A 22,942-nucleotide genomic window follows, 5' to 3' on the forward strand; every position below is an offset into this window, starting at 1 on the left:
AATAAAAAAAAATGAGATTACAGGTAATGCGGGGGGGTTACGGACAGTCTGGGGTGGTTATGGGCAACCTGCTGTGGTTACGGGCAACCTGGGGTGGTTATGGGCAACCTGCTGTGGTTACGGGTAATCTGGAAGTGGTTACGGACAGTCTGGGGTGGTTACGGGCAACCTGCTGTGGTTACGGGCAACCTGGGGGGGTTATGGGCAACCTGCTGTGGTTACTGGTAATCTGGAGGTGGTTACGGGCAACCTGCAGTGGTTACAGGCAACCTGCTGTGGTTACGGCCAGCGTGAGGGGGTTACGGACAATCTGGGTTTGTTACGGATAAACTAAAGTGCTTATATGTAATTTGGGTTGGTTACGGCAATCTGGCATGGTTACGGGCAATCTGGAGGGGCTCATTGGCAATTTGGGTTGGTTAGAGGCAACGTGCGGTGGTTAGAGGCAACGTGCGGTGGTTAGAGGCAGTGTGCGGTGGTTAGAGGCAGCGTGCGGGGGTTAGAGGCAACGTGCGGTGGTTAGAGGCAACGTGCGGTGGTTAGAGGCAACGTGCGGTGGTTAGAGGCAGTGTGCGGTGGTTAGAGGCAGTGTGCGGTGGTTAGAGGCAGTGTGGGGTGGTTAGAGGCAGTGTGCGGTGGTTAGAGGCAGTGTGGGGTGGTTAGAGGCAGTGTGGGGTGGTTAGAGGCAGTGTGGGGTGGTTAGAGGCAGTGTGCGATGTCAGAGGTAACGTGGTGGTCAGTGGCAACATGCGGTGGTCAGTGGCAGCGTGCGGTGGTCAGTGGCAATGTGCGGTGGTTACGTGTAATCTGGTGCGATTACGGGAAACCGGGGGTGGTTACGGTCAATGTGCGGTGGTTACGGGCAACGTGCGGTGGTTACGTGCAATCTGGCGTGATTACGGGAAACCGGGGGTGGTTACGGGCAACCGGGGGTGGTTACGGGCAACGTGCGGTGGTTATGGGCAACGTGCGGTGGTTACGGGCAATCTGGGGGGGTTAGGGGTAATCTGGGAGTAAACTGCAATTATTACTATAATAAAAAGTGTGTTTTATTTTTTTGTATTTCACTTTTTGTACTTTTACATGTTCATTTTCACTGTATTACTATGATTACTGTGATATTTTCTATCAAAGTAATCATAGTTCAGTGACAGAGACCAAATTGGTCTCTGTCACTTTAAATTTTCAGACTTGGCTGGTTGTGGAGCGCATGCGCACTTCATAACCAGCCAGGACGTCGAGGAGGACGGACCTCCCAGGATCAGGTGAGTATATGGGGAAGGGGGGGTGACTGGGGGTGACAGGGGGGGTGGGGGGCGACTTACTGACACTTTTTATCCCCTGTCACCAATGATTTATGGTGACAGGGGATAAAAAGTGCTTCTTTGCACTGGGAACAGGCGATCAGCGGTACATAGTATATACCGCCGATCGCCTGCTCCGGGACCACAGGGGGGGGGGTCCCCGATCACTGCCCCATGCTCTCCGCTACCTCCGGTGGCGGAGAGCATGGGGCTTTGATCATTTATTCATTTCCATCCCTGCGAACAAACATCGTTTGTTCGCAGGGATGGGGGCGGACATCTTGGATCTGATGGCCGCCCGGGGAGGGAGCGGGTTAGTTATCGCCCCAATAAGGGGGGCTGATCTGGGGTCTGAGGGGACATTTTTCATCTCCCACCACTGTGGATTCACGGTGGGGGGAGATGAAAGCTATCGGCGGCGTCGGTAATTCCCGGTACCGGAGATCACCGCTATAACGGTAATAGTGGTGATCTCCGGTATCGGGGGACAAGGGGAGGGGGCCAAGGGACACACTTGTTGTGGCGGTGGGGGGAGGCAACGTGCTGCAGCCTCCCCCCGCCGCCCGATCGCCCGATCTCCCCATAGACGCTGCGGTCGCATTGACCGCGGCGTTTATGGGGTTAACTGCCCGGGGGGAGCGCGGCTCCCCTCCGGGCAGAGGCAGCTGGAGGATGCTGTGTGACATAGCATCCTCCTGCTGCCCGATCTTCTATAGGGACAACGGGGGGAGGCAGGGAAGCCATGACTTTCCTGGAACGTCATGTCGCGGGAACTACCTGTTTTACATGACGTTCCAGGAACGTCATTTTGCGGCAAGGGGTTAAACATTTTGGGGGAAAAAGAAACTAAACACAGTAAGTGCTGTGTTTTCCATGATAATTTAAAAAAAAAATTATTGTATATTGCAAATATGCTTTTTATCACATATACTGTTGATTTAGATTTTGAAAGTTCTAATGACAGTGATGCTTTAAGGCCACGTTCATACAGGGTATTTTTACATTAAACAATGGCTGTTGTTGTGGGTTGCAACAACAGCCGTTGTTTAATGAAAGTAGTTGAATACATTATAGCTTATAGAACACCAGCCGTGGTGTATACACACTGTGCACACTATGGCCGTGGTTCTATGCAGCTGCACAAAAAACTGACATGTCTAGTTTGTTGGGCTGCTATTCAGTGAACAGCGGCTGCACAAAATATGCTGTTCTCACAATGTAAAGCACAGCTCCTAGACATATTTTACATTGTTCTATATGGCTAATTACAAAAAGATGAAGTGATGTTCAACTGACCCATACTGCAGTATCGTCCAGGTTAACATCTCAGGCAGAGGCTGTTCTGTGACACACCCATGTCACAGCTAAGGGCATCACAGCTTCTTTTACTTTTTGACAACCACTTTAAGGGTTCCCCAAGTGTAATATGTATTCAAATACTAACATGCATCAGGATAGATAATGGGTCAGTAACACTAGTGTTGCATGCTGGGAATTCAGCCAACTCCACCTCCCTCCTACTATACTAGAAAACTTACAGTCAAAAAGTGTAGTGGGAAAGAGCGAGTTGGCTGAATTCCCAGCTAGAGTGTACACAAGATAAAGTCCATTGCAGGATGTACTCCAGACAGGAAGTCTGGCAGTAAAGATAACAGAGCAGACATTTTGTATTAAAAGAAAGAATGAATGAATTAACCCAATATACAATATGTTTATTTCTTAGTTGAAAATAGGTTTCATGATAGGAAAATCCCTTTAAGCTGCTCTTACATGACACAACTTTACCATCAATGCCAATAAACTATGGTAATGAATCGCCCTTCACTTCTGCCATAGATGCCCCCATGATGTATGTCTCCAATAATGATACTGGTGACAACAGCACAATCAATAAAGATCAATGATAACCTGGAGTATTATCATTTCTCATTGATCGTCTCCTGTATTCACATGCTGACCAATTAACCAGTTCTTTCATCTATACAGATCTAATATAAATCAAGATTATTATAGAAATTCAGGCCCACATAAATCAATGGGTATAAACTGCCCATAGCAACCAAATACAGCTCCCATGGCAACCAATCACAACTCAGACCATAGTTGCCAACAGTTGGTGATGTCAAATCATAAACTGCGGATTCCTGCTGCTCCCGTCTGTTCCACCGCTGCCGCAGGTGTCGGCAGTTTATGTGATGTGACATCACCAACTTCACCACCATCACCAAAGAGACCTGAACAAGCCATGCTGTAGTAAGTGCAGAGAAAATGCAATATAGGTGAGTTTCCCTATAATAAGTGTCTATTAGTAGTTTTCCTAACTTTTGTTGGGCAATAACATATATTAAAATTATTTTGCTTGGACTTCCCCTTTAATAGCCACCCATGCTGCTTCACAGAAAGGGCGGGACCAAGAATCCTGTGGAGGAAAACAGGCACAGGCACTGTGAGCCTCATTATTCTGCTCCAGCCTTCTTACCCTTCTCATCCTTTTCCGTTCCTCCTTTTTATCCTCCTCCTCAGCTTCCATGCCCTCCTTCCTCCTCCTCAACTTCCAAATCTTCCTTTCTTATCCTTCTGTGCAGCCTCCATGTCCTCCTTTCAATCTCATCCTTATCCTCTATGTCCTCCTCCATTCTTCTTCTCAGCCTCTCATTTTCTCCCCCCTCATCCTTCTAAGCCTCCATGCCCCCATAACTGAATATCACTCGCAGCAAGCAGACTTCAGCCTTATTTTTGCCTCTCTCCATTCCATATGTCATTGCAAGCAGCTAATACAGGGATCTGTAATATGGTTGGGGCCTGATACTGGGGTCTGTAATATGCTGGGGGCCTGATACTGCGGTCTTTAATATGCTGGGGCCTGATACTGGGGTTGGTATCATGCTGGGGCCTGATACTGGGATATGTAATATGCTAGGGGCCTGATACTGAGGTGTGTAATATGCTAAGATCACAATACTTGGATCTGTAATATGCTGGGGGCTGATACTGGGGTCTATAATATGCTGAGACCTGATACTGGGGTCTGTAATATGCTGGGGGCCTGATACTGCGGTCTTTAATATGCTGGGGCCTGATACTGGGGTCGGTATCATGCTGGGGCCTCATACTGGGATATGTAATATGCTAGGGGCCTGATACTGAGGTGTCTAATATGCTAAGATCCCAGCACTTGGATCTGTAATATGCTGGGGGCTGATACAGGGGTCTATAATATGCTGAGACCTGATACTGAGGTCTGTAATATGCTGGGGGTCTGATACTGGGGTCTGTAATATGCTGGAGGTCTGATACTGAGGTGTGCAATATGCACCTGATATCCCACCTGATAATGGGGTGTAAAATATACTGGGGGCCTGATACTGGGGTCTATAATATGCTGGGGACCTGATACTGGGGTCTGTAATTTGCTAGGTGTCTGATACTGGTGTGTGTAATATGCTGGGGGCCTGATACTGGGGTGTATAATATGCTGGGACCTGATACTGGGGTGTGTAATATGCTAAGGGCCTGATACTGGAATCTATGATATACTAGGGTCCTGATACTGGATGTGTAATATGCTGGGGACTAACACTGGGGTCTGTAATTTGCTTGATGCCTGATACTGGGATGTGTAATATGCTGTGGGTCTGATACTGCGATGTGTAATATGCTGGAGGCCTGATACTCGTGTGCTTCATATGCTAGAGGCCGAATATTGGGCTCTCTAATATATTGGGGGTTGATACTGGGGTCTGTAATATGCTGGGGACCTGATACTGGGGTCTGTAATATGCTGAGGGCCTGATACTGGGGTCTAATATGCTGGGGTCCTGATACTGGGCTGTGTAATAAGCTGGATGCATGATATTGTGGTCTGTAATATACCGGGGGCCTTATACTGGGGTCCTGATACTGGGCTGTGTAATAAGCTGGATGCCTGATACTGGGGTCTGTGATATGCTGGGGCCTGATACTCGAGTGTGTAATGCTCCCTTGGTATTATCCTAACCATAAGCTCCATACAATGTGGACAATATAGGGAAAAATTCTGCAAAATCCCTAGTGCCAAACCACACCCACAATAGACCACACCCACAATAGACCACACCCCTCATGGTCAAAGCCAAAAAATTTACAAATGTTGGCAATTGTGCCAGAGCAATATGAGAAGTGAAAGCTAAGCTGTGATTGGTTGCTATAGGCAATGCAGATAATCTTACTATAAAACAGCACCATAAATCTGCCTCACAGGCTCCATGTTTGGCTTGTAAGTATATCAAGCATCCGGGAAGGTTTTCATAAAGGTCCTGACCTTGCCAAACATATATAGCACTTACCATTGTCCCCTTTTATCATTCAAAAACAGCACCACCCCTGTCCTCAGGTTGCATGTGGAATTACAACTTAGCTTCATTCACCTCAAAATGTGCACCGGTGTAGCGCTGTTTTTGAAATGTGGACTATATAGTGTCTATCGTGCTATTAATTCAGTTTCACAAAAGAGTTGAATGATCTAAAATATTGTAATGATGGTGATCTGTGATGCTATTAGTTTAAAGAGGATGTACCATCAGGCAAACTCTCTTTAAAATTACTCATGAATCAAACACAGAGAAGCCAGTGCCGCGGCCCCATTTTTGAACTGCGGCCCGGTTACCGGGTTGAAGCACTGATGGTGGGCCGTCTTACCCCCAGTGGGAGGAAGCCCCCGCCCCTCCATGATGCAGCTCCCTTAGAATCAATAAATAGAAGGGCACCGTAGGCAGGAACCGGGCCACGGTTCAGAAAAAAGGACCACGGCACTGGCTTCCCCGTACTGGCGCCGTTTGATTTGTGTGTAATTTTAAAGAGAGTGTGCCTTATGGTAGATACTCTTTAAAGAGGATGTACCACCAGGTAGATACTCTTTAACCTAAACCCACTGATTTAAGTGACTCCATCTCCTACCAGTCCTGTGACTCCATCTCCTACCAGTCCCGTGACTCCATCTCCTACCAGTCCTGTGACTCCATCTCCTACCAGCACTGTAAATCTATCTCCTACCAGTCCCGTGACTCCATCTCCTACCAGTCCTATGACTCCATCTCCTACCAGTCCTGTGACTCCATCTCCTACCAGTCCTGTGACTCCATCTCCTACCAGTTCTATGACTCCATCTCCTACCAGTCCTATGACTCTATCTCCTATCAGTCCAGTGTCTCCATCTCCTACCAGTCCTCTGACTCCATCTCCTACCAGTCCTCTGACACCATCTCCTACCAGTCCTACAACTCTATCTCCTACCAGTCCCGTGACTCCATCTCCTACCAGTCCTATGACTCCATCTCCTACCAGTCCTGTGACTCCATCTCCTACCAGTCCTGTGACTCCATCTCCTACCAGTTCTATGACTCCATCTCCTACCAGTCCTATGACTCTATCTCCTATCAGTCCAGTGTCTCCATCTCCTACCAGTCCTCTGACTCCATCTCCTACCAGTCCTCTGACACCATCTCCTACCAGTCCTACAACTCCATCTCCTACCAGTACCGTGACTCCATCTCCCACCAAAAAAAAAGAAGAAATTGTGCTGCCAATCTTTTCTTTTTTTCTGTTGAATGTGGGTGTGTGGCTACCTCCTGTTGGCTTTCACTCCACCCATGTACCAAAGGTGCTATAAAAAGAGATCATTTGGCTTCTATCTGCCCAATTGTAGGCTTATTCAGCCCAGGAGAGGCCATTGCTAGTGTGAAAATGCTAGAGTAGGGACCATGTCCCGAGGACGCCTTAACGCGGCGACATGGTACACTCTGTTTGATCAAATAGTTTGCTAAGAGCCTCACTTTTTAATATCTACAGAGCAGGTGTTTACCATGTGTACGCTGGGAGGAGTATATACGGTGAGCCCCTGCACCTGTCGGTTGCTGTTGCACCTTCTGTTTTTTTGTCCATCTCCTACCAGTCCCAGGACTTCATCTCCTACCAGTCTTATGACACCATCCCTTACCAGTCCTATGACTCTATCCCCTACCTATTCTTTGACTCCATCTCCTACCAGTTCTATGATTTAATCTCATACCAGTCCTATGACTCCATCTCCTACCAGTCCTATGACTTCTCCTACCAATCCTATGACTCCATCTCCTACCAGTCCTATGACTTTATCCCCTACCTGTCCTATGACTCCATCTCCTACCAGTCCTATGACTTCTTCTACCAGTCCTATGACTCCATTTTCTGCCAGTCCTATGACTCCATCTCCTACCAGTCCTATGACTTCTTCTACCAGTCCTATGACTCCATCTCTTACCAGTCCTATGACTTCTTCTACCAGTCCTATGACTTCATCCCCTACCTGTCCTATGACTTCTTCTACCAGTCCTATGACTTCATCCCCTACCTGTCCTATGACTCCATCTCCTACCAGTCCTATGACTTTTTCTACAAGTTCTATGACTCCATCTTCTACTAGTTCTGTGACTCCATCTCCTACTGGTCTAGCTGTTATATATTTATGAGGTTAAAATAAAACAGTGTGTAACCTCAGAACAAAAAGGGGACACACGATGAATGCACAAAAAGAGAACAATTATATATATATATATATATATATATATATATATATATATATATATATATATATATTACCGTTCAAAAGTTTGGGGTCACCCAACAATTTAGTGTTTTCCATGAAAAGTCACACTTATTCACCACCATACATTGTGAAATGAATAGAAAATAGAGTCAAGCCATTGACAAGGTTAGAAATAATGATTTGTATTTGAAATAACATTGTTTTTACATCACACTTTGCTTTCGTCAAAGAATCCTCCTTTTGCAGTAATTACAGCATTGCACACCTTTGGCATTCTAGCTATTAATCTGTTGAGGTAAGCTGGAGAAATTGCACCCCACGCTTCTAGAAGCAGCTCCCACAAGTTGGATTGGTTGGATGGGCACTTCTGGCGTACCATACGGTCAAGCTGCTCCCACAACAGCTCAATGGGGTGGTGATCTGGTGACTGCGCTGGCCACTCCATTACCGATAGAATACCAGCTGCTTGCTTCTGCTGTAAATAGTTCTTGCACAATTTGGAGGTGTGTTTAGGGTCATTGTCCTGCTGTAGGATGAAATTGGCTCCAATCAAGCGCTGTCCACTGGGTATGGCATGGCGTTGCAAAATTGAGTGATAGCCTTCCTTATTCAGAATCCCTTTTACCCTGTACAAATCTCCCACCTTACCAGCACCAAAGCAACCCCAGACCATCACATTACCTCCACCATGGTTAACAGATGGCGTCAGGCATTCTTCCAGCATCTTTTCATTTGTTCTGCGTCTCACAAACGTTCTTCTTTGTGATCCAAACACCTCAAACTTGGATTCATCCGTCCACAATACTTTTTTCCAGTCTTCCTCTGTCCAATGTCTGTGTTCTTTTGCCCATCTTAATCTTTTTTTTTTTTTTTATTGGCCAGTCTCAGATATGGCTTTTTCTTTGCCACTGTGCCCTGAAGCCCAAAATCCCGCAGCCGCCTCTTCACTGTAGTTCACTTCAATGTTGACACTGGTGTTTTGCGAGTACTATTTAATGAAGATGCCAGTTGGGGACCTGTGAGCAGGCCCGCTTCTGCCATGAGGCGGAATGAGAATTCTGCCTCAGGCGGCAGATTCTGCAGTCCTGAAGGGGGCGGCATAATCTTCCCCCTAGTTGTCATTTTAGTTAAGTTTACTCCTAACCATCCCCCGCTCTAGCAGCGATCTATAAAGCCTCCGCTGCCCATGCTTTATCCTCACTCACCAAAAGCAGCAGTAATCAGCAGGGAGGATTGGAGGTCCGGCTGGGGTGAATATCACTTGTGGCCCCACATGACCCCCTCGTCCTCGGACCCCTCAGCAGCACTCTCACCCGTATGTCCTACCCCCTGCTGCGCTCTGTGTATAGCTGTGCTGTGGCAGATGTCTGTATGTAACTGCTGCACTAACCTGCCGATCTCATGTGCAGTGGGGCTGAATTCCACTGCTGAACTGTAATGGTCGTGTGGATGAAGTTTGTCCTCGGGGAGACAGACACTGTGTCCCAGAAGCACAGATATGTTCCCATTAGCTGCCTGACAGGGGCGCCATACCTGCACATTGTCAACCAATTTGGACTTAGACAGCGCCCCTGTGCTTGTGGGACACAGCGTCTGTCTCCCCGAGGACAAACTTCATCCACATGACCATTACAGCTCAGCAATTCAGCCCCACTGCACATGAGATCGGCAGGTGAGTGCAGCAGTTACATACAGACATCTGCCACAGCACAGCTAGTGATACACAGAGCGCAGCAGGGGGTAGGACATATGAGCAGGGCCTGCGTTAAGGAAGGAAGGGGGACAAACAGGGCAATTACTCCGAGCCTCCATCCCCAAGGGCCCCCCTGCAGTTGCTTTAATGCCAGCAAGCAGCAGCAAAGTGTACTGTGAAAATGCTACTTCTGGCCGATGTGTCCCAGTGCCTGGTCCACCTTAAGTAACCTTCCTCCTTAAGAATTACCCCCTCCCCCTCTCTCCTCTCTCCCCTCTGACAGGCCTCCTGGCTCCTGCTTCCGGGTTAGCAGCACATGTCGGGACGGTAAGGGAGAACGGGCTGTCTGCAGATATAGTGCAGCTCCCTGTATAGAATACATCTCCCTCCCCTACAGACCTGACCCCTGACCCCTGCTCTGCATGAAAGGCAAGTGTAAATGTGTATGTGTGTGTCATGTCAACATTGTGCATGTGTGATATGTGTATATTGGGTGCACTGTATGTTATACAGGTGTGTGTGTGTGTTGTAGGTGTGGATAGGTGAGTGTGTTAGTTTTTATTTTTATCATCAAAATGTCACCAGCTGTGTGCCTGTATACTACTATGTATACTGATAACCTGCCATGTGCCCGTGTACTGCTATCATATGACCTGCTAAGTGCCGTATACTGCCTTCATATGAACAACTACAGAGAGGGGAGGTATACAGTACTGAAAACTTGGAAACTTTGAAACCTCTTCTATGTTGTCCTCACCCAGGATGATAGGTAGTGCCTAAAAATGGCAAATTATGGTGGAGCAGGATTGTGTGGGAATTTATTATAAGCGACAGGTTTTAAGTTAACATGCCTTACTTATGGTTTTCAATCAGCTTGGTGGGAGAAGGGGCGCCATTTCAGGTTTCGCCTCAGGCAGCAGAATGCCTAGAATCGGCCCTGCTGTGAGGCGTCTGTTTCTCAAACTAGAGACTCTAATGTGCTTATCTTCTTGCTTATTTGTGCAACACGGCCTCCCACTTCTTTTTCTACTCTGGTTAGAGCCTGTTTGTGCTGTCCTCTGAAGGGAGTAGTACACACCATTGTAGGAAATCTTCAATTTCTTAGCAATTTCTCGCATGGAATAGCCTTCATTTCTAAGAACAAGAATAGACTGTCGAGTTTCAGATGAAAGTTCTCTTTTTCTGGCCATTTTGAGCGTTTAATTGACCCCACAAATGTGATGCTCCAGAAACACAATCTGCTCAAAGGAAGGTCAGTTTTGTAGCTTCTGTAACGAGCTAGACTGTTTTCAGATGTGTGAACATGATTGCACAAGGGTTTTCTCATCATCAATTAGCCTTCTGAGCCAATGAGCAAACACATTGTACCATTAGAACACTGGAGTGATAGTTGCTGGAAATGGGCCTCTATACACCTATGTAGATATTGCACCAAAAACCAGACATTTGCAGCTAGAATAGTCATTTACCACATTAGCAATGTATAGAGTGTATTTGTTTAAAGTTAGGACTAGTTTAAAGTTATCTTCATTGAAAAGTACAGTGCTTTTCCTTCAAAAATAAGGACATTTCAATGTGACCCCAAACTTTTGAACGGTAGTGTATATATATACACTCACCGGCCACTTTATTAGGTACACCTGTCCAACTGCACGTTACCACTTAATCAGCCAATCACATGGCGGCAACTCAGTGCATTTCGGCATGTAGACATGGTCAAGACAATCTCCTGCAGTTCAAACCGAGCATCAGTATGGGGAAGAAAGGTGATTTGAGTGCCTTTGAACGTGGCATGGTTGTTGGTGCCAGAAGGGCTGGTCTGAGTATTTCAGAAACTGCTGATCTACTGGGATTTTCACGCACAACCATCTGTAGGGTTTACAGAGAATGGTCCGAAAAAGAAAAAACATCCAGTGAGCGGCAGTTCTGCGGGCGGGAATGCCTTGTTGATGCCAGAGGTCAGAGGAGAATGGGCAGACTGGTTCGAGCTGATAGAAAGGCAACAGTGACTCAAATAGCCAACCGTTACAACCAAGGTAGGCAGAAGAGCATCTCTGAATGCACAGTACGTCAAACTTTGAGGCAGATGGGCTACAGCAGCAGAAGACCACACCGGGTGCCACTCCTTTCAGCTAAGAACAGGAAACTGAGACTACAATTTGCACAAGCTCATTGAAATTGGACAGTAGAAGATTGGAAAAACGTTGCCTGGTCTGATGAGTCTTGATTTCTGCTGCGACATTCGGATGGTAGGGTCAGAATTTGCCATCAACAACATGAAAGCATGGATCCATCCTGCCTTGTATCAACGGTTCAGGCTGGTGGTGGTGGTGTCATGGTGTGGGGAATATTTTCTTGGCACTCTTTGGGCCCCTTGGTACCAATTGAGCATCGTTGCAACGCCACAGCCTACCTGAGTATTGTTGCTGACCATGTCCATCCCTTTATGACCACAATGTACCCAACATCTGATGACTACTTTCAGCAGGATAATGCGCCATGTCATAAAGCTAGAATCATCTCAGACTGGTTTCTTGAACATGACAATGAGTTCACTGTACTCAAATGGCCTCCACAGTCACCAGATCTCAATCCAATAGAGCATCTGTGGGATGTGGTGGAACGGGAGATTCGCATCATGGATGTGCAGCCGACAAATCTGCGGCAACTGTGTGATGCCATCATGTCAATATGGACCAAAATCTCTGAGGAAGCTTCCAGCACCTTGTTGTATCTATGCCACGAAGAATTGAGGCAGTTCTGAAGGCAAAAGGTTACTAGCATGGTGTACCTAATAAAGTGGCCGGTGAGTATATATATATATATATATATATATATATATATATTCATTTTTATAAAAGTTTAGCAACTGCCATGGGGTCTAGTTCAAGCCCATATCCGATAATTAGACATTATTCGTTCTCCCTTTGTATTAATCAGCATTGCTATATCAGAGATATCATTCTGTAACATGTCTGCTCTTGTTTTGTAGCCTTGGGACATTGTTACTTATTGTTACGGCATGTGGGTGCTCATCTGGGCGTGCAGGTCAGTGCATGTGAGAGGTAGGTTCTCCTGTAATAACACGCTGTATTGTTTTTGTATTGTCACTGACAACATTTTTGTGCAATGACAATGCTGTACAGGAAATAGTTTACCCTCCTGTGATGTAATAAATCCATCAGGTGTATTACCACTATGTTATTTGTATCCAAGTTCCTTTTTATAGCATTTGAAGCTCCATTCCCTGATGAAGAGCTCCAAAGCTACATAAAGTTACAATAAAAAGTATATGAAGAACCATTCTGTCACGATATGCTGGTGAGAACAAGACACTAGACAGTGGGCCCTGAAACTGACCCCTCCCACTGTCACCTGCCTACTTGCCTCGGTCGACCCTAGGCGGTCGCGGACAACCACGAAGACAATCCCTATGCTGAATACGTGCAAACATAAAACGCAGACAGACAGACAAACACAATGCAGAATAGTCAACTAGCCAAGTCAGAAACCGAACGAGCAACGCAGTGCAAAATCAGGAAGAAGCGGGTAGTCAGAGGCAGGCAAAAGATCAGAATCCAGGCAAGACAATATAGGAGATAAGAGCAGAATACAGTGAACTGGGGAGCTGGGATCAGAAACAACTAATAACCAGCAAGGAGAGCTGGTAGTGATTACACTTTATACTGGGTCAGGAGGCCGGACCAGCACACCATTGGTCCGACCCCCTGATCCCAGATACCTAGCAGCTGGCCTGCTACAGACCGAGTGGCGGAGCAATCCGCCCCTCAGCCCGAGCCTGATGCCGTTCAGCTGCACAGGCTGGGCGGCCGGCATGAGTGACATGGAGCCGCGGCGTCCCTGGTTACCAGGGACGCCGTCGGGTCTCCGCGACGTCACCCGGCTCGGCCGGCTGCCTTGGCGCTGGGTCCTATCGCCGCCAGAAGAAGCCGGGAGCGATGAGGACGCCGCAGGAGCCCTGGCAGGTAAGTTCCTAACATTACCCCCCCCCTTTATGAGGGGCCTCAGGACCCTTCTTTAAAGGACCCGGCTTGAGAGGATTGCATGAATGAAATTGTCGAACAAGACACGGCGCATGCATGTCCCTACTTGCGACCCAAGTGCGCTCTTCAGGACCAAATCCCCTCCAATGAACCAGGTATTGCAAAGAATTCTGGACCCAACGGGAATCCAGAATTCTCTCCACTTCGTACTTCAGCTCCCCTTGAATGACCAAGGGAGCAGGGAGGATAGACGGCAACACCGGATTAACATATTTCTTTAACAGTGATTTGTGGAAAACATCATAGATTTTCATACTCTTCGGCAATTGCAGCTTAAAAGAAACAGGATTAATGACCCTAAGAATTACATAGGGACCGATGAATTTTGGCGATAGTTTACCGGATGGCGTTCTCAATTTCAAATTTCTGGTCGAGAGCCATACCTTATCCCCCACCTTGTACTCTGGGCCAGATATACGTCTTTTATCAGATTGTCTCTTAGAGCATTCTTGGGCTTTAACCAGGTTCTGCAGAGCCTGGGCCCAGACTGTGCACAGTCTTTTGTAGGTCTTTTCAGCGGATGGGTTGATCGACTCGGCAGCATGAACCGAAGAGTACCTAGGATTAAACCCAAAATTGCAAAAGAACGGCGACATTTTGAGAGACTGATTTTCACGATTATTTAGTGCGAACTCGGCTAAGGGTAAATATTCCTTCCATTTGTCCTGAGAACCTGCAACAAAACATCTTAAAAACTGTTCTAATGACTGGTTTACTCTCTCAGTTTGCCCATTAGACTGATGATGGAACGCTGAGGAAAAAGACAAGGATATACCCAGACGGCCACAGAATTCTCTCCAGAACTTAGATACAAATTGTACCCCCCTCTCAGAAACAACATTTTCAGGAACCCCATGTAGGCGGAGAATATGATTAATAAATAGGGAAGCCAAACTACGAGCAGTAGGGAGTTTACAAAGAGAAATTAGATGACACATTTTCGAGAATCTATCGATGACCACCCAAATCACTGTTTTACCCTTGGAGACTGGTAGATCAGTTATGAAATCCATAGATATGTGGGTCCAGGGTTTGGTAGGTACAGGTAAAGGTTGAAGAAGTCCCTCCGGCAACCTACGAGACACCTTAGACCTAGCACAGACCTCACATGCATCCACAAACAATTTCGTATCTCTGGCCCAAGATGGCCACCAATAATGACGAGCTAAAAGATATCTAGTTCCAGCGATGCCTGGATGACCTGCTAGTACAGAGCAGTGAGTCTCTTCAAGAACTCTGAGACGAAGATTAGGGGGAACGAAGAGTTTGTTTTCTGGGGTGTTTCTAGGGGCCATGGCTTGTGAGTCTATCACTTGAGCAGCAAGATCGGGCTGTAAAATGGCTACCACTACCCCAGGAGATAAAATTGTTTCAGGGTTCTCTATGGGAGTATTACTGATCTCAAAACTACGTGATAAAGCGTCAGCTTTTACATTTTTGGAGCCAGGTCTGAAAGTTACCTCAAAATCAAATCGGGTGAAAAAAAGTGCCCATCTGGCCTGTCGAGGGGTAAGACGTTTAGCTTTATCTAGATAGACAATATTCTTGTGATCAGTCAATACCTTAATCTTATGCTTGGCCCCTTCTAAAAAATGCCTCCATTCGTCGAAGGCCCATTTTATGGCGAGAAGTTCTCTGTTGCCTATATCATAGTTAATTTCCGCTCTAGAGAACTTTCTAGAGATATAAGCTATGGGTTTGAGATTGGTGAGCGTGTGAGAACCTTGTGAGAGAACAGCTCCCACCCCCGCCTCTGAGGCATCTACTTCAACAATGAAGGGTTGCTCGAAGTCTGGTTGAATCAATACTGGAGCCACCGCGAAATACTCTTTAAGTTTGTCGAATACCAGTACAGCTTCAGGAGTCCAGTTTACCAAATCCGCTCCCTTTCTAGTCATATCAGTTAAAGGTTTGGCAATTACGGAGAAACCCTGAATAAATTTCCTATAATAATTAGCGAATCCCAAAAATCTCTGTAACGCCTTGAGACTGTTGGGACGCTCCCACCTTTTAATTGCAGCTACTTTAAGGGGATCCATTTCAAAAGAATTGGAGGTGATTTTGTATCCCAAAAATGAGATCTCCTGAACACCGAATTGGCACTTCGACAACTTAGCGAACAAATGGTTTAGTCTCAGTAGTTCCATAACTTTACGCACATGATATATGTGGGAAGACCAATCAGGAGAGTAAATCAGTATGTCGTCCAAATACACCACTAAGAACCGACCTAAGTACTCACGAAATACGTCATTCACAAAATGTTGGAACACGGCAGGGGCATTGCATAGCCCAAAGGGCATCACAAGGTATTCGAAGTGTCCCTCAGGGGTATTAAATGCGGTCTTCCACTCATCCCCTTCCTTTATCCTAATCAGATTATAGGCTCCACGCAGATCAATCTTGGAAAACCATTGAGCCCCCACAATCTGATTAAACAAATCCGGAATCAATGGAAGAGGATGTTGGTTTTTAATAGTGATTTTATTTAATTCCCTATAATCAATGCAGGGACGTAGACCGCCATCTTTTTTACCAACAAAGAAAAATCCTGCCCCTAGTGGAGAGCAGGAAGGACGAATGTGACCTTTGCGCAAACTATCCTTGATATATTCACGCATAGCCTCCCTTTCTGTCCTAGATAAATTAAACATCCGACCTTTAGGATATCTAGACTCAGGAATAAGATCAATGGCACAATCGTATGGACGGTGAAGAGGTAATTCGTCCACTGATCTTTCGTCAAACACATCAACAAAATCAGATAAGAATTCGGGGATCTCCCCTTCCAACAAAGAACATTCCGTTTGATGCAAAGAAATACAATGGGAAGCACATCCCGGTCCCCATTGAATGAGTTCCCTGTTTGACCAGTCAAACACCGGGTTATGCTGAGTCAACCAGGGTAACCCTAAAATAATATCCGAGGACAAATTATCCATAACCAAAAAATCAAGGAACTCAGAATGGATACAACCTACTTTTACTTCAAGATGGGGGGTGATATATCTCACCTTACCCTGCGCCAGTGGTGTAAAATCCGCCCCAGTAATACTCAGCGGGCACTTAAGCTGAAGTGGACATACCCCCAGACTGGACCAAAAACCAGAATTAATAAAATTAGTAGATGCCCTGGAATCGATATGGGCCGATCCTGAAATACTTCTTTCCCCTAAAGAAAGAGTAATAGGCACCATCAATTTATTCTTACTATCGAGCGGTACCTGTGCGCCTGAATGACCCCCTCGATAGTCATTCAGGCGCTGGAGTTTTCCGGCGGCGATCCAGGCCTGGAGGTACACTCCCGAACACGGTGTCCAGCTTTGCCACAGTATAGGCACAGATTGTGCTGCAAACGATAGGCTCGCCTTGTCCTTGCATCAGTGGCTCCAATCTGCATGGGTTCTTCTTGGGGCAAAGACAGAGAAGGAGTAGGTTTAGGAGGAGAAAAGACAGAGGATGAGGACTTACAAGGACCAGTGGTCAATTTCTCTCTACGTCTCTCTCGCATGTGCCTATCTACCCTTATAGCTAATGTCATGGTCTCTTCTAAGGACTCAGGAGGCGGATAAGCCACTAATAAATCTTTTAATTGATCAGAGAGACCTACACGGAATTGGTACCGTAGTGTAGAGTCATTCCAACCGGATGGGATACACCACTGGCGAAACTCTGCACAATAGTCTTCCACTGGTCTCTTTCCCTGTTGTAGTGAGGTTAATTGGCGCTCGGCTACTGCAGTCCTGTCTGGGTCGTCATATAGCAGGCCAAGAGCTGAAAAAATAATCAACAGAACTTAGCTCAATGACGTTGGGAGGTAGGGATAATGCCCATTCCTGTGGTGGTCCTTGCAGAAGGGACATGATAATTCCCACCTTTTGATTCTCGTCCCCAGAGGAGCGTGGACGTAACCGAAAAAATAATTTACATCCCTCCCTGAACGTCCGAAAATCCTTTCTATCCCCTTTAAACTTTTCCGGGAGCTGTACAGGTGGTTCGGGCGGGGAAGGGGTCGTCATAGTCACTTGACAGGGAGCAGCCTCCTGTTCCTGGACACGTTCCGCAAGTCCTTGGACTAACGTGTTCAGGTTCTGCATCTGCTCTACCAGTGTCTTAATGGGATCCATGATAACCCTCGGGAGATGTATAAATATATTTTTTGGGCTGGTTATTCTGTCACGATATGCTGGTGAGAACAAGACACTAGACAGTGGGCCCTGAAACTGACCCCTCCCACTGTCACCTGCCTACTTGCCTCGGTCGACCCTAGGCGGTCGCGGCCAACCACGAAGACAATCCCTATGTTGAATACGTGCAAACATAAAACGCAGACAGACAGACAAACACAATGCAGAATAGTCAACTAGCCAAGTCAGAAACCGAACGAGCAACGCAGTGCAAAATCAGGAAGAAGCGGGTAGTCAGAGGCAGGCAAAAGATCAGAATCCAGGCAAGACAATATAGGAGATAAGAGCAGAATACAGGGAACTGGGGAGCTGGGATCAGAAACAACTAATAACCAGCAAGGAGAGCTGGTAGTGATTACACTTTATACTGGGTCAGGAGGCCGGACCAGCACACCATTGGTCCGACCCCCTGATCCCAGATACCTAGCAGCTGGCCTGCTACAGACCGAGTGGCGGAGCAATCCGCCCCTCAGCCCGAGCCTGATGCCGTTCAGCTGCACAGGCTGGGCGGCCGGCATGAGTGACACGGAGCCGCGGCGTCCCTGGTTACCAGGGACGCCGTCGGGTCTCCGTGACGTCACCTGGCTCGGCCGGCTGCCTCGGCGCTGGGTCCTAGTGCCGCCAGAAGAAGCCGGGAGCGATGAGGACGCCGCAGGAGCCCTGGCAGGTAAGTTCCTAACACATTCTGAAAGAAAAACTATTCATGTGTCTGGAAAAAAAGGAACTTTAAAGGGAACCTATAATCAGTTTCATTCTGCATAAGCCAAGAGTAATTAGGGCGGTCCCTGGTGGCTTCTCCGCTCCTCGCTGGCCTTGATTTACAGACCTCTTCTTCTTTCACACAAACAGCGGGAGGTCTATCAATGAAGGCTGTTGTGATGGGTAGGAGACACTGGGAACTTCTTGATGGGTCATAGGTCAGGTAGCATGATAACAGGGATAACAGGTTCCCTCTACAGGACGGCGTGTTGATAGAAACACTCCTTCGTCTGATAATCGGTCAGTGTAAAAGTGGCAGCGGAAAAACGCAAATCCTCGGTTGATTGCATGTTTTGTACTGTGGCAATAAATATTGCTATTGGCAGCACATATTCCTGTGTGAAAAGGGGATGTGTGGCCAATAGCAATACATTTAAATGGCCACACGAACGATACAGTGATATGTTTGCGGCTGCTGGCGGCCAAAGATCTGTAAAAGGATCTTAAGTTTGCATCTTTCACCATCCAAAAAGTTGAAATCCAATGTAAGTGTTGAAAATTGCCCTTTAACCCCTTGAAGACTGACACGTTACTCTAGAGCGATAAGCTTGCACGCCTCAGTGCGCCCCCTATGTTTTCCCCTCTTTAATAGATGGCCCCCTGTGTAGTTCCCCTTTAGTAGATGGTCCCCTGTGTAGTTCATGGTCCCTTGTGTAGTCCCCCTTTAGTAGATGGTCCCCTGTGTAGTCCCCCTTTAGTAGATGGTCCCCTGTGTAGTTCATGGTCCCCTGTGTAGTCCCCCTTTAGTAGATGGTCCCCTGTGTAGTTCATGGTCCCCTGTGTAGTCCCCCTTTAGTTCATGGTTCCCTTTGCAACTCCTCTAAAGTAGAAAAAGTAAAAGGAAAAACAACTAAGCTCACCTCCCACACGCTCCCCTGTTGCTGCAGGTCTCCCGGCACTCTCATCCTGTTCCCTCTTCAGGCACAGGCAGCATGGGTAAAAAGATTGCTGGCAGGTGTACAGAACTTCCGGTGGAGGCAGCGTCTGTAACACACGAAGAGAGAACCTGCAGCCATAGGTAGTGTGTAGGAGGTGAGTTTTGTTTTTAGTGTGCTTACCGGCCCTGCTGCTGCACATCACTCAGGGCCCACCACAGGGAGATCAGATGTGGGTACTTTATGCCTCATGGGCCCCCCAGGAGCCTCATTATATTAATCTGCCACTGTTTAAAGGGGTAGTGCGGCACTAAACATTTACTCAGAAAATAACACACATTGCAAAGTTATACATTGCACAGTTGTGCTCAGCCAAACGCAGCTGAGCAGCTGATGACGCAGCATAGGGGGGCCCGCATGATTGACGGATGGAGTGGTTTGGCCGGCCTCACGAAGACGACGTCATTGTCACAAGATGGCGGACGGAGGTCGACACAAATGCGGTAAGTATAATGCACCAACACTTCCGGGTCTAGCGTGGGTGGATCGAAACACAAGGAAGGGGGCCATTCACATACATAACACACATTACAAAGTTGTATAACTTTTTAATGTGTGTTATTTTTTGAATAAATGATTAGTGCCGCACTACCCCTTTAACTTTAAACATTATGAAACCAAGCCACAAGCCACTTATCTTCCCTATGATTATAATTGTCTTGTACATTATAACAACACTGAAGCCATCTTTTTTTGTTCTAAATCCCTAGGATCATCTGCGTCCGCATCCTCCACCAGCCGAGCAATTGTTTTCTGTGATAACTTCTATTTTTACACGACCGATCACCCATCGATAGCAAACACTTAGGCATGTGTCATCTTCCCTCTATAGACTGCAGAATATCATTTACATTAAGTTCCATTAGCAAAGCAAGTGTGGAGGAACAGTCTGCGGCACCCAAGTCAGGTGAGATTAGCGCTAATTTTAGAAGACGTTACAGCATTACAGCATAGGACAATGGAGATCTCAGGCAGATGTAGCAGAGCTGAGTTTGCCAGTTCAAATATCTTACACTGCTATCTATGTTTTGCATAGGACTGCAGGTTTAGCTGCTACATCAATGTTCTCCATCATCTAAGATTGCAGGATGGGAGCAACTGTACTACAAATCCAGCTCAACTAAATAACAAATTTAGCTCTGCTGCATGTACTATATCATGTGAACAAAATAGTCCAATAAATTACAAATTTAGCTCTGCTACATTCACATTTTTTTATTCAGTTTGAAGGAACTGGTCTTCATGGCATGATTTATGTTCATTGTAATCAATACAGGGGCACATCTGGTCATTTTTGGGGTGATTCCTGGTTAGACAGGGCTTCCATTCTCAACAGAGAGCCCCCCAAGGGGTATTCCCCTAATAATAAGGGATGCTACATGACTGGATAGGTCCTGTTATATGGGTGCCAGGTTACGACTGGTGACAACTCCCATGGCAGTCACCCAGTTTGTCAGCCCCGGCACCATCCCAGCCTCTGGTGTCCCCATCTCACCAGGTCAGACCGGGCTCGGCTCTCTTTCCTGGAATTCTGTAATCCTATAATAGTTATGCTGTATTGTGCTATGTTACCTTCCTCACCTGCTTCAAATTTGTCTCATGTTACTAGACATGCGGGCACAGGAATGGAAATTTAAAGGGGCATTTCATTTAATGTATCCCCTTTTCCTAAAAGCATATTTAACGTAAATTAGCTTATCCCCTAACGACAGGGGACCCCAACAATCTCCAGAACAGGGCCTCACATCCTTTGTTCTGAACAGACTCAGCTACATCCATTGTCTATGAAACTGTGGTGATACAGGTACAATGTTCAGTTCATTTAAGTAACAATACCCCTTTAAGATAAGTTAGACTGTATGGGGGACATTTATTAAGTCCGGCATTTCTGCCCCCACAGCTCCGACAGTACTGAGATTTATGTAGAGGCGGACTGCCTCTACATAAATCCTGTGCGCACCAGTGCGCGTGGCAGGAAACCTACGCCAGCTCAGAGCTGTAGTAGGTTTCCTGCTTATTTCTACACCAAAGATTGATAAATGAAGCGGACCTTGAGTCCGCGATCCCCTCCCCGCCCATTCCACACCCCCTCCCCTCCCTCCTGGCGTACCGGTCGGAAATGGGCCCAATGCAAATAATTTATTCGCAAAACGGCCATTTGCGAATAAATATATTTGCATCAGGCCCATTTCAGACACAAAATACGCATTTTCCCGTTGATACATCTTCCCCTATGTGTTCAATCAGTGGGGGTCCCAATGGCCTGATCAGAGTATGACAATGCGCCGAGACCACATTAATGAATAGAACTTACGACCCCAATGACCCTGTATTAGACCATAACTCTGAATGCCCCAATGGAGGATTTGTAAAATGATTCTGCCAACCTGACCTATCCCTTTATTTCACCTGTTCCCACACAGTCACACTACTCAGTATTTTGCAACCAAAACCAGGGGTGGGTTCAAAACACAGAAAGGCTATGTTTACCCACTGCTGAAATTCAACCACTGGCAAATAATTACAGTTATTTTAAGACAACGGCCGTTGTTTTATAATAATGGTGGCCATCCTCTTAATTTCATGTGTGAACATAGCCTTTCTGGGTTTTCAATCCACTGTTGGTTTTGATGCAAAATACTAACCAACATACTAAGTGTGAACCTAGCCTAAAGCTGTAATTACATTGTTGCAGTTTTTTTAAACTGTATCTATCTAATAAAGGAGTGCTAGTGACACCTAGTGGGGATTTCATACACTGCCAAATTTCCCAACAAAGGGCTTACAGTACGTTGAATTATAGACATTGATAGATCTTGTAAACATTATAGGTAATGAAGAAGATCTTCTGTTACTGCTAATAACCATCAGGCGGAGGTGACAACATGACCAAAATGCTGAAACATTGGAGGACGGAGAATGTATCAGCTCCCAACCACTTCTTCCTATTGCCAGTCCCAGGAACTTAGTGTCCATAAATGCTGTATGCATTGCTGTCTAATCATAGAAAGTGCTGTAGGCCAGGAGCTCTACACAATACAGATTACAGAATTGTGATAAAACATGGGAGATGTATTATCAGGCCTGGAACTGAGACCATTGTATTGTGACTGTGTGTGCATTTAACCCTTTATTAACCCACGACAAACCGTTACAGCATGGGTCGAATGAGGAAGTAAGGTGTGAGCTCAGAAGCCAAGCCCAGCGGTTACCATGACTTATCTCCTGATAAAGCACTACCTATGCAACAATCACACTACTCAATGCTATTGCTTCATTTATGGAGGCAAACAAACCATTGCTTATTCAAGTCCTTTAAGGAAACTAAAAAAAATGTGTAAACAAAAAAAAAACAAAAACAAAATAAGGTTTTTAAATAGTGAAATTATAATTAAGAAATTATTTAATTTTGAAATCATACTAAACATTACAATTAAC

General features: G+C 46.3%; 1 long non-coding RNA gene across 1 annotated transcript; it reads left to right on the plus strand.

Moving 5' to 3' along the window:
* The first annotated feature begins 3,430 nt into the window (after nucleotides 1-3,430).
* Nucleotides 3,431-22,582, plus strand: LOC138767904 (uncharacterized). Its single transcript, XR_011358876.1, has 4 exons — nucleotides 3,431-3,583; nucleotides 12,552-12,624; nucleotides 20,215-20,411; nucleotides 22,336-22,582. It is a non-coding gene; the product is annotated as an uncharacterized lncRNA (long non-coding RNA).
* Nucleotides 22,583-22,942: the final 360 nt, after the last annotated feature.

Source organism: Dendropsophus ebraccatus, chromosome 11 (genome assembly GCF_027789765.1).
Source record: "Dendropsophus ebraccatus isolate aDenEbr1 chromosome 11, aDenEbr1.pat, whole genome shotgun sequence".
Taxonomy (NCBI): domain Eukaryota; kingdom Metazoa; phylum Chordata; class Amphibia; order Anura; family Hylidae; genus Dendropsophus; species Dendropsophus ebraccatus.